Genomic DNA, 9,622 nt, shown 5'->3' with positions numbered 1-9,622 from the left:
GGTGGGGGGAAAGCCCCCCACCTCCCCTCCGAGGCACCGCTCCCGCGCTGCGCCCCGGCCTTTCCTGCCCGGTTCCGGGGAGGCGTTCCCACCGCGCGCTCCTCCCTCTCCTCCCCCCTCCTCTTCTCCCCCTCCCTCCCCAGCCCAACCCCGGTTCTGCGGGGCTGGGAAGAGCCGAGGAAGAAGGGAGACTCGGCCCCTTCTGTGGCTCTGGATCGCCCGGAGAAGCCACCGGGCCCCGCGCACCCCTCTGCGCCCCGGCGCACCGCAGCCATGGCGGAGCCCAGCTAAGACGCCCTTCGGGGGCCACAGCGCTCCGTTAACCCCCACCCCACCCTCCCTTTGCGGATCTCGCCGCCAGGCGCGCCTTTGTTTGTGGATTCCGCCGATGGAGCCTGCGAGGAGTCGGCCCGGAGGAGCCCCCTAGGGCTCCCCCTCCAAGGCGCCCCCAAGGCGGAGTCCCTTTGGCGCAGGGCGGGCGGGCGGCGGCGGCGCAGCCCCTCTGGACGCGGCCGCGCTGCCCAGCCGAAAGGATGAGCCCACCTCCCGTCGGGTGACACCCCGCTGCACCCCCAAAGGTAAGGGAACCCCCTCCTGCCTTTTCCTCCTGGGAGGGAGGGAGGGAGGAAGGAGAAGGCCGCCGGAGCGACATTTGCGCATGGTGAATAGATGGATGGAAGGATGGATGGAGGCTGGAGGGGAGGGGCTGGGTGAGGGTTGATGTGATGAAGCCCAGGCTGGCAACTGGAGGCTTTGCCAAAAATGATGGGGAGGTGTGTGTGTGTTTGGGGGGGGGGTTGTTCTATCTGGGTCTGGTATTCCTTGAGATGCGCGGAATGGTAATGTCTCTTCGCTCGTCTGGTGCCAGAGGTTATGCTTCTTGGGGGAGGGGCTGGGTGGGGTGCCAGAAAATTGGGGGCGGGGGGGGCGCCCGGGTTAGTGGGTGATGGGGCTCGCTTCGTTAGGGGCGAGACGGGGTTGTATTTCCCCCCCTTCTCTGCCGCAAACGATTGGGGATGGAGAGGTGTTTTTGCAGTTTTGGGGAGGGGGCTGTTCGTCCTGGCGAGGAGAACAGATGGGGGCGTTGGGCTCAAGCGGCAGCCAGCCTCTGAAGCGTCGCTGCTGCTGCTGCTGCTTTGCTTCTGAACCCTGCTGTGTGCCAGGCAGGGACCCTGGCACTCTGGTGGGCACCGGGCTGCTGTCCTCTCTCCCCTTAGCACCAGAGCGCTTGGAACTGGAACAGGCAACTTGGGTTGTTTGCCCTTGTGCCAGAGATCGGAGATTTCTGAGTGTGTGTGTGTGTAGCTTTTTTTTTTTTTGGAGGGGGCCACACTGGTGTATCTAGGGGGCGCTGAGATGCCCAAGTTGTCTCTTTGGCTCGGTTCGGTCTCTTTGGCGCGATTCAGTCGTCCTCCACCCCCAGCCCAACCCTCCGCCACTTGGGGCTGGCAAAACCGATTCTGTCTCCTAGAGCTGTGCCGCTGCTTCTGCCGCCAGACTCTGGGGGTGGCAGCTGGTTGGGAAGCGGGGAAGCTCTGCCAGGCAACAGAGGGGCCATTCTTTTCCCTTGGCACCTGCCAGCGAGGGCAGCTGGCATCCCCTTCTCCTCTTCCCATGCTGTCCAAGGTGCTGAATTTCAAAGCCACCCTCTGCTGCATTCTGATGGGGGACAGACACATACACATGAACTGGAAACCATCTCTCTCACTCTTGATGGATCTGAGCAATGCCAGGAAGGGGAAACAGATCCGCTCTTCTTCACCCCCTCCCCGCCTTTTCTTTTTTGGACCTGATCCGTGGGAACGCCTGCCAAAGAATCCCCAGCCTCTGTGCAGCCAGGTTTTGATGGTTAATGGTGCTCACCTGAGGGTGAATTATTAGATTAATGGTGGGTTTCTATTATGTGGTTTTACACTCCCTCAGAAATACACAACTCACCCCACTCTCGCCCCAATTTGGGGATCCAGATGTCCCCAGGAACCTTTCACAACTGGACTGCAGGCAGAATTATTTTCCAGGGTTCCTCTCCCTCCCTTCCTCCTTCTCCCTCTCCACAAGTTGGTCTGTCTCCTGCCCTCCAGGTTGATGTATGATGGTTTTCTCTTCTCTTTTTTTTTGCGAACGGGGATGAAGGATGGATGCTGGGCTTTTGAGAGCGCATCAAATGGAGCTTCGCTCGCTTGCCTCAAACGCCTGACCGCCTCATCGCTCCTCTGTAAAGCTCCTGGACATACGGAATGCTCATTCGCCCGCTGTCATTCACACTGCCAAATGCACACATACGCACACACACACACAATGCAGGAGGAAGCAGCATGACCCCCCTCTCCCACGCCCAGCTGGGGGGGAAACAGACACCTCCAGATACTTGACGCCCGGCCAAGAACAGCCCCACTCACTTAAGTACACACACATTAAATATGCACGCTTTATGACACACCCGCGTGCATTTAGAGAGGGGCCTGGGAGCAAGTATGCCAGAGAGGCCTGGGGAGTGCCATTATTTATGTAGCATATGCAGAAGGGAAGGGAGACCTGTGCCCGCCCCCTCGGATGCCTTCAGACTATAACACCCATCACCCATGACAATAGGACCTCCTGACTGGGGCTGATAGAAGCTGGAGTCCCCATCCCTGTTTTTATAGAAGCAATAAACAACCCTCCCCAAACAGGTCTCTGTCCCAAAGAGCTTACAATATGATAGAGGGCTGTTTTCAATACTTTATTGCGGTCCAAAAACCCACAAAACAATTTCAGAGCAAGATACAGTTGAAACGACCAGACAGACAGATGGAAGAAACAGAGGCAATTATTTTGTTTTATCTAGGGCATAATGTTCTTTGTTTCTTATAATCTCCGGAAAAAACTTTGGTGGCTATGCTCTGCAGGCAGCAGTGCTTCTGAGTACCAGTTGCTGGCAACTACAGGAGGGCAGGGGACGTGGGTGGCGCTGTGGGTTAAACCACAGAGCCTAGGGCTTGCCGATCAGAAGGTCAGCGGTTCGAATCCCCGTGATGGGGTGAGCTCCCATTGCTCGATCCCAGCTCCTGCCCACCTAGCAGTTCGAAAGCACACCGGTGCAAGTAGATAAATAGGTACCGCTCTGGAGGGAAGGTAAACGGCGTTTCCGTGTGCTGCTCTGGTTCGCCAGAAGCGGCTCAGTCATGGTGGCCACATGACCCAGAAGCTCACTCGGCCAATAAAGCGAGATGAGCGCCGCAACCCCAGAGTCGGTCACAACTGGACCTAATGGTCAGGGGTCCCTTTACCTTTACCTTAGAGGAGGGCAGAGGGTTCCTGTGGTCGGGTCCAGATTCTGGGTTTCCCAGTGGGGCATCTGGTTGGCTCCTGTGAGATGGGCCATTGGCTGGATCCGGCATCTGGGGTCTTGTTATGTTCTTGTGGAACCTCCAGATCCAGAGGCAGTCTATCTGGATTCCTAGATTCTTTGGGGCATTTGGCCCCTGTGAGAACAGGACACCGGAGTAGACGGGACACCTGCCTAGCACCGCAGTCCTTCCTTGCGTTCTTAATGCGCATTTTCACAGAGAGGGAGGATGGAGACAGTTGGGACTGCATAAATGATACCTGGCTAATCTCCTTGCTGTGCGGCCCTAGTGGATGCTCAGGCAGGTCCGCACTCCTGCAAGCGATGAGCAGGAAGGAAGCGCACTTCACACTTCCAGGCCTGATCCTTGGCAACAAATATATGCAGGGATTTTGTGCACCCGGCTGCATGTCGACTGTCACTCCCACACTTGTTTGCTGACATCTCTGAGCGCAGGCAAACTCAACGACTGTGCGCAGGTAGGGCTTCTCTAGCAGCGCAGTCCAAAACAGCCTTCCTCGGGTGCCGTGGCTGTGCCATAGTCGGGAAATGTCGATCGCACAGCACAGCTGAGCTTAGTCCTACTCCATGCCGTCGTCTGTTTAGCCTGGAGAAGAGGGGACTGATAGGTGACATGAAAGCCATCTCCAGATATCTGAAGGGAGGATGGAGCGAGCTTGTTTTCTCCTGTTCCCGGAGCGGAGGACCCGAACCGACGGATTAGAGAGACAGGGAAGGAGGTTCCGACTCAACATTCGGAAGAACTTTCTGATGGGAAGAGCCATTCGATGATGGAAAGGACAACCTCAGAAGTGGGGCAGACTCTCCGTGCCTGGAGGATTTTAAAGAGCCATTGATAAACTATGGAGCTCAGTCCCATGGACCACCAACCTGGATGGCTTTACAAGACAAATTAAAGGAGGAGAGGCTGCTGTTGGCTACTAGACAGGGATGCTTCTGGATGAAGAGAAGGCTCTCGCTTCCTGCCTGAGGGTTGGCCATTGAGGCACCTGGTTGGCCACTGTGAGAACAGAATGCTAGAGTAGATATTATTATTATTATTATTATTATTATTATTATTATTATTATTATTATTTTATTTATACCCCGCCCATCTGGCTGGGCTCCCCCAGCCACTCTGGGCGGCTTCCAATGGAATATTAAAATACCATAATACATCAAACATTAAAAGTTTCCCTAAACAGGGCTGCCTTCAGATGTCTTCTAAAAGTCTGGTAGTTGTTGTTCTCTTTGACATCTGCTGGGAGGGCGTTCCACAGGGCGGGTGCCACCACCAAGAAGGCCCTCTGCCTGGTTCCCTGTAGCTTTGCTTCTCGCACTGAGGGAACCGCCAGAAGGCCCTCGGAGCTGGACCTCAGTGTCTGGGCAGAACGATGGGGGTGGAGACGCTCCTTTGGGTATACTGGGCCTTTGAGGCTGTTTAGGGCTTTCAAGGTCAGCACCAACACTTTGAATTGTGCTCGGAAACGTAGATGGGCCACTGGTCTGATCCTGCAAGCTTCTCTTATGTCCTTACGAAAGTGAGATCCCCGTTGGATTGGGCTAGATTCCCCTCTAGAGACTAGCCAGAGTCATAGAGGAAACATGCATGGATAGCACATAGTTAGACTTTGGAACTAACTGCCACAGGAGCTGGTGACGGTCACCAACTTGGATGGCTTTAGATGAGGATTATTATTAATAGCTCAGTTGGTAGAGCATGTGACTCTAAAATCTCAGGGTGGTGGGTTGGGCAAAAAGATTCCCACATTTCAGGGGGTTGGACTAGATGACCCTTGTGGTCCCTCTACAGTTCTGTGATTCTATGAAGGCTATCAAGGGCTAATAGCCACAGTGGCTCTGCTCTGCCTCCACATGCCAGTTCCTGGAAACCACAGGAAGGGAGAGTTCTGCTCTTGTGCTCAAATCCTGCTTGCCTGTTTTGCATAGGCCTACTGGCTTCCATGGGCCTGATCCAACAGGCTTTCCTTACGCTCTCATGGAAGCCGGTGGGAGCTTCTCTGTGCATGGCTGTGTCTTCTTTAGAAGACCACATGACAGTTGCTGTGCGGCCGCAAGGCTTGTGTGCGCGAGTGTGTGAATCCCCGGGTGTGAAATGTCATATTCTGTTTGTGTTATCCGTCTGGCGAGCAAGCAAGAAAACCCACCTGCAAGGAGAGGGGCAGAAAAAGGAGGGGGGGGAGGCAGTCAGGTCTTCAAAAACTGGTGCATTACGTATTTATTCCTTTGCACGCACGGTTCTCTCCCTCGCCGTTTTATGCCCTGCGAGGCAGGTGGCGTTGAGCGGCAGGGAAGTGGCCCAGTGGACTTCATGGCCAGGTAGGGATTTGAACCCTGGTCCAACACTCTAACTGCAGGGGGTTGGGCTGGATGACCCTCGGGGTCCCAACTCTACGATTCTACGATTCTGCACTACACCGCCTCTCTCTTGCCTCGCTCTTTCCAGTGTGGGTTAGAAAGCAGAGGTTCAGAGCCGTGATGGAGGCTTGCAGGTGTCAGAACTGGGGCTTGGGGACTGCGTGCTGCAGGTGAGGCCTCATCCTGGCCTCATTGCCTGCAGCATCTATTCTGCTCCCCCCCCCCGCCTAACCGCAGGGTGAGGAGAAGGCAGGCAGCCGCAGATGGTGCCGCCAGGACTCGCCTGCCTGTTCTGGACATATGTCCTTTCTTTTCCTCCTGAGAAGGCTGCCATGTGCTGTAGCCTAGATTCTCCACCTAGATTTGGGCCGCTGGAAAAAACCAAAACACAAAACCTTGCAAACAGCTGCTTCTCTTATGCAAACAGCGCTGCAAAGTCCGCCTAGGTGCCCTGTTTTCAAGAGGGTCCAGTGGGAAGCCAAGAGGAAGGGAGGGAGGCAGCGTTGCTCAGTGGTCAGGCACTCACTGTTCCTGCGGAAGTTCCCAGGTTTAAATCCTGGCATCTCCTGTTAAAAAAGGTATCAGGTAGCAGCAACGTGATGGGGAGGAGTCCTTGGGGCACCCTGGTGCCCTGCAGATGTTTCAGACTACAGTTCCCACCAGCCCCTATTGGGAGTTGTAGTTCAAAACATCTGGAGGGTGCCTGGTTGAGGTGCTGCTGGGCAGACGACACGGGGCTAGGCGGACTGATGTTCTAGCTGGTTGGAGGCAGGTTCAGGCATTCAGCAGCCCTTAATCTTATTGTGTGCTTCCCTGGTCTCCAGAGCTGGTAGACTACCTCTGAATGTAGAAGCTCCACTGAGCGGTAGTGGGTGATGGCGGTGTCTAATCACAGAAAACCATAGAACCGCCTTGCTGGCCACAGTCACATCTGTTCCAGCACCCTTTCAGAGGCATGGCTTGCAGGCAGTCACCCTCCCTGTTTTACCTGTGATTCCAGCACAGCAGAGGGTTGGACTCGATGACCCTTTGGGTCCCTTCCACCTTGGCAATTCTATGCTTCCAGAAACTAGTACTCAAAGGTATGCAGCCTCTGACCTGTTCGTATCCCAGGTCATCCACAATTTTGCTGCCTGCTTTTTCCTCAGTCCATCCAATTTGCACGTAACGCCAAGTCAAACCGTGGCTTAGCAGGAACGGGAAAACATGTGAGTTCCTGCAGTGCTCCCACCCTGTTCGTGCTGCTGCTGCACTAAACCATGGTTTGGCTTTGCATTACGTCTGAATCTGGGCTCACTGTTTTTCTTGCTCCGTGATACCAGAATTGGAAAGGAATCTAGTCTAGGGTTACCAGACGTCCCCGGTTTCTGGGGACAGTCCCCGGATTTGCAAATCTGTCCCCGGACAAATCCCGTCCCCGGAATGTCCCCAGATTTGCAAATCTGTCCCCGGGAAACATGGCAGTCTCAGCAGCCAGCCTGGTAGCGCAGTTGGCTCTGGCTGGCTTCAGGAGTTGCTCGCTGCAACACATCATATGGGGACTTCCAGTGAGGAAAAATGGCGGGCGCCATGGTAGCCTGTGCTACCAGGCTGGCTCGGGGCTGCGGACTGCCTCTGCCGGCGCCACTGCCGACGGGGAACCCGGGATGTCCGGCGGTACAGATCTCCTGTCCCCTTCCCCCTTTGCTTTGACTTATCAGGGGAGGCTTGGGGGTCACGGCCAGCTGGCTGTTGCCCAGTTTTTTTCAAAACTCTGGGCATTTATGTTTCACAGGGTGAGAAAGAAGGGCTTTGCACCTTTATACAATATGCATGTGTGCCTGGGCCCAGGGTCTTTGGCCACACCATCCCCACTACTGACTCCCTGTTGCTACACAGCTTCAAAAAATAAAACATAAAAATAAATGTCCCCGGATTCATTGAAAAAAATCTGGTAACCATAATCTAGTCTAACCCCCTGCAATGCAGGAATCCCAGGCAAAGGATCACTGACATGTTGTTGTTTAATCGTTTCCGACTCTTCGTGACCCCCTGGACCAGAGCACGCCAGGCACTCCTGTCCTCCACTGCCTCCCGCAGTTTGGTCAAACTCATGCTGGCAGCTTCGAGAACACTGTCCCACCATCTCGTCCTGTGTTGTCCCCTTCTCCTTGTGCCCTCCATCTTTCCCAACATCAGGGTCTTTTCCAGGGAGTCTTCTCTTCTCATGAGGTGGCCAAAGTCTTGGAGCCTCAGCTTCACAATCTGTCCTTCCAGTGAGCACTCAGGGCTGATTTCCTTCAGAATGGATACGTTTGATCTTCTTGCAGTCCATGGGACTCTCAAGAGTCTCCTCCAGCACCAGAATTCAAATGCATCCACTCTTCGGCAACCAACCTTCTTTACTGACATATGGCTACCCATACCCCGTTTAGCAAGCCTACAGTGACGGAGAGTTCACCACCTCCTGCCATCATCCATTCCACAGTTGAACAGTTCTTATTGTTAGAAAGTTCTTCCAGATGTTGAGTCAGAATCTCCATTCTTGTCATTCGAATCCATTGATTCGACTCCCACCCTCTGGAGCAGCAGAAAACAAGCTCGCTCTATCTTCCATGTGGCAGCCCCTCAGATATTTGAAGGTATCTCTCATGTCACACTGGGAGACGAGCCATGAGCCCAGGAGGTTCAGAGGGGATGTTGCGCCAAGCCAGATCTTCGCCCTGGCACAGGAGCAGCAGCAGCAGCAGCAGGGCCAGGGGAGGAGGAGAACAGCGGCTCTGATCCTCCCAGCTCCATGTCCGCTCGTTTGCGCGATGCCATGGCCTGGCTCCGCATGAACCGACCCGGCCTGTGACGCATCCCAGAATTTCAATAAAATGCCCTTTTGTTGCTGAAAGGAATCATGAGGGAGGTTGCCCAGTGTGTGGCTGATGGACTGCCATTGGCCTCACATGCCCCATAATGTTTGTGCCATCCTTGCAGAGACTGCATATTTCATCTGCGGTGGTGGCATCTACACTTTGGAACTCCCTGCCCATTGATGTAGAGCAGACAACATATGCAGACAACCATTTTTCTTTTGCTTAGGCCAGCCCAGCCAGGTTCGATACGATACGATGTGATAATCTTTATTGTCATTGTCCCATACAGCACAGTGAAATTGAAAAATCTACATAAGACATTCAAAAACCAACAAGCCAGCTATCCCAGCTATCCCAACCTGGTTAGCCCCCTAAAAACTCGGATACCCCATTTTAAAATACTCCCACAGAGACTCCTTACAATGCATTTAAAACCAAAATCGCATTTGGGTAGAAACTGTTTCTCAGGCGGCTAGTCCTAGTCTTTATAACCCTGGACCTTCTTCCAGAAGGCAGAAGCTGAAAGAGATCATTTCCAGGGTGCACACTGTCCTGTGCTATCTCTGCAGCTTTCTTATGGCACCTGGAAGCGTAGATTTGATCCAAGGTGGGAAGAGGGCACCCAATTATCCTCTGACAAGCTGCATCGAAATCCTGTTAAACAAGTAAATAATTTTATTGGAACGGCCTAAAATATCTAGATGTCAGGCTTTGAAAGCCGCTGTGCTGCTAAGGTGTTTGTCTGTTTGCTTATTGTTAGATTTATAACCCACCAAGGAGCTCAAGGTGCCAAACACACTTTCCCCCCCTCTCCATTTTACCTTCTTAACAACCCTGTGAGGTAGGTCAGGCTGAGAGGCAGTGACTGGCCAAAGGTCACATCCAGTGAGTTTCATGGCTGAGTGGAAGGGGGGATTGGAAACCTGCTCTCCCAGGTTCTGGTCTGACACTCTAACCACTACACCACCCTGCCTCCCTGTGGCCAAGTTCAGATTGGCTGGCTACTATCCTGGAGGGAAAGATTTAGAGGAGTGTGCAACATTCCTTCGGGCATGCCTTGGCTCTTTTGCTG

The 9,622-nt window shown here is 54.0% G+C and overlaps 1 protein-coding gene across 1 annotated transcript in view; it reads left to right on the top strand.

The window, feature by feature from the left end:
- The first annotated feature begins 465 nt into the window (after nucleotides 1-465).
- LRFN1 (leucine rich repeat and fibronectin type III domain containing 1) overlaps nucleotides 466-9,622 on the top strand; it is a 141,098-nt gene continuing 131,941 nt past the window's right edge. The window contains exon 1 of the mRNA XM_083627095.1: nucleotides 466-578. The gene's annotated coding sequence lies outside the window, so the exon portion shown is untranslated. The remainder of the gene's footprint in view (nucleotides 579-9,622) is intronic.

Source organism: Podarcis filfolensis (genome assembly GCF_964270895.1).
Source record: "Podarcis filfolensis genome assembly, chromosome: 8".
In the NCBI taxonomy this organism is placed as follows: domain Eukaryota; kingdom Metazoa; phylum Chordata; class Lepidosauria; order Squamata; family Lacertidae; genus Podarcis; species Podarcis filfolensis.
Note: the sequence above shows the minus strand (reverse complement) of the source record. Positions and strands in the feature narration are given on the sequence as shown.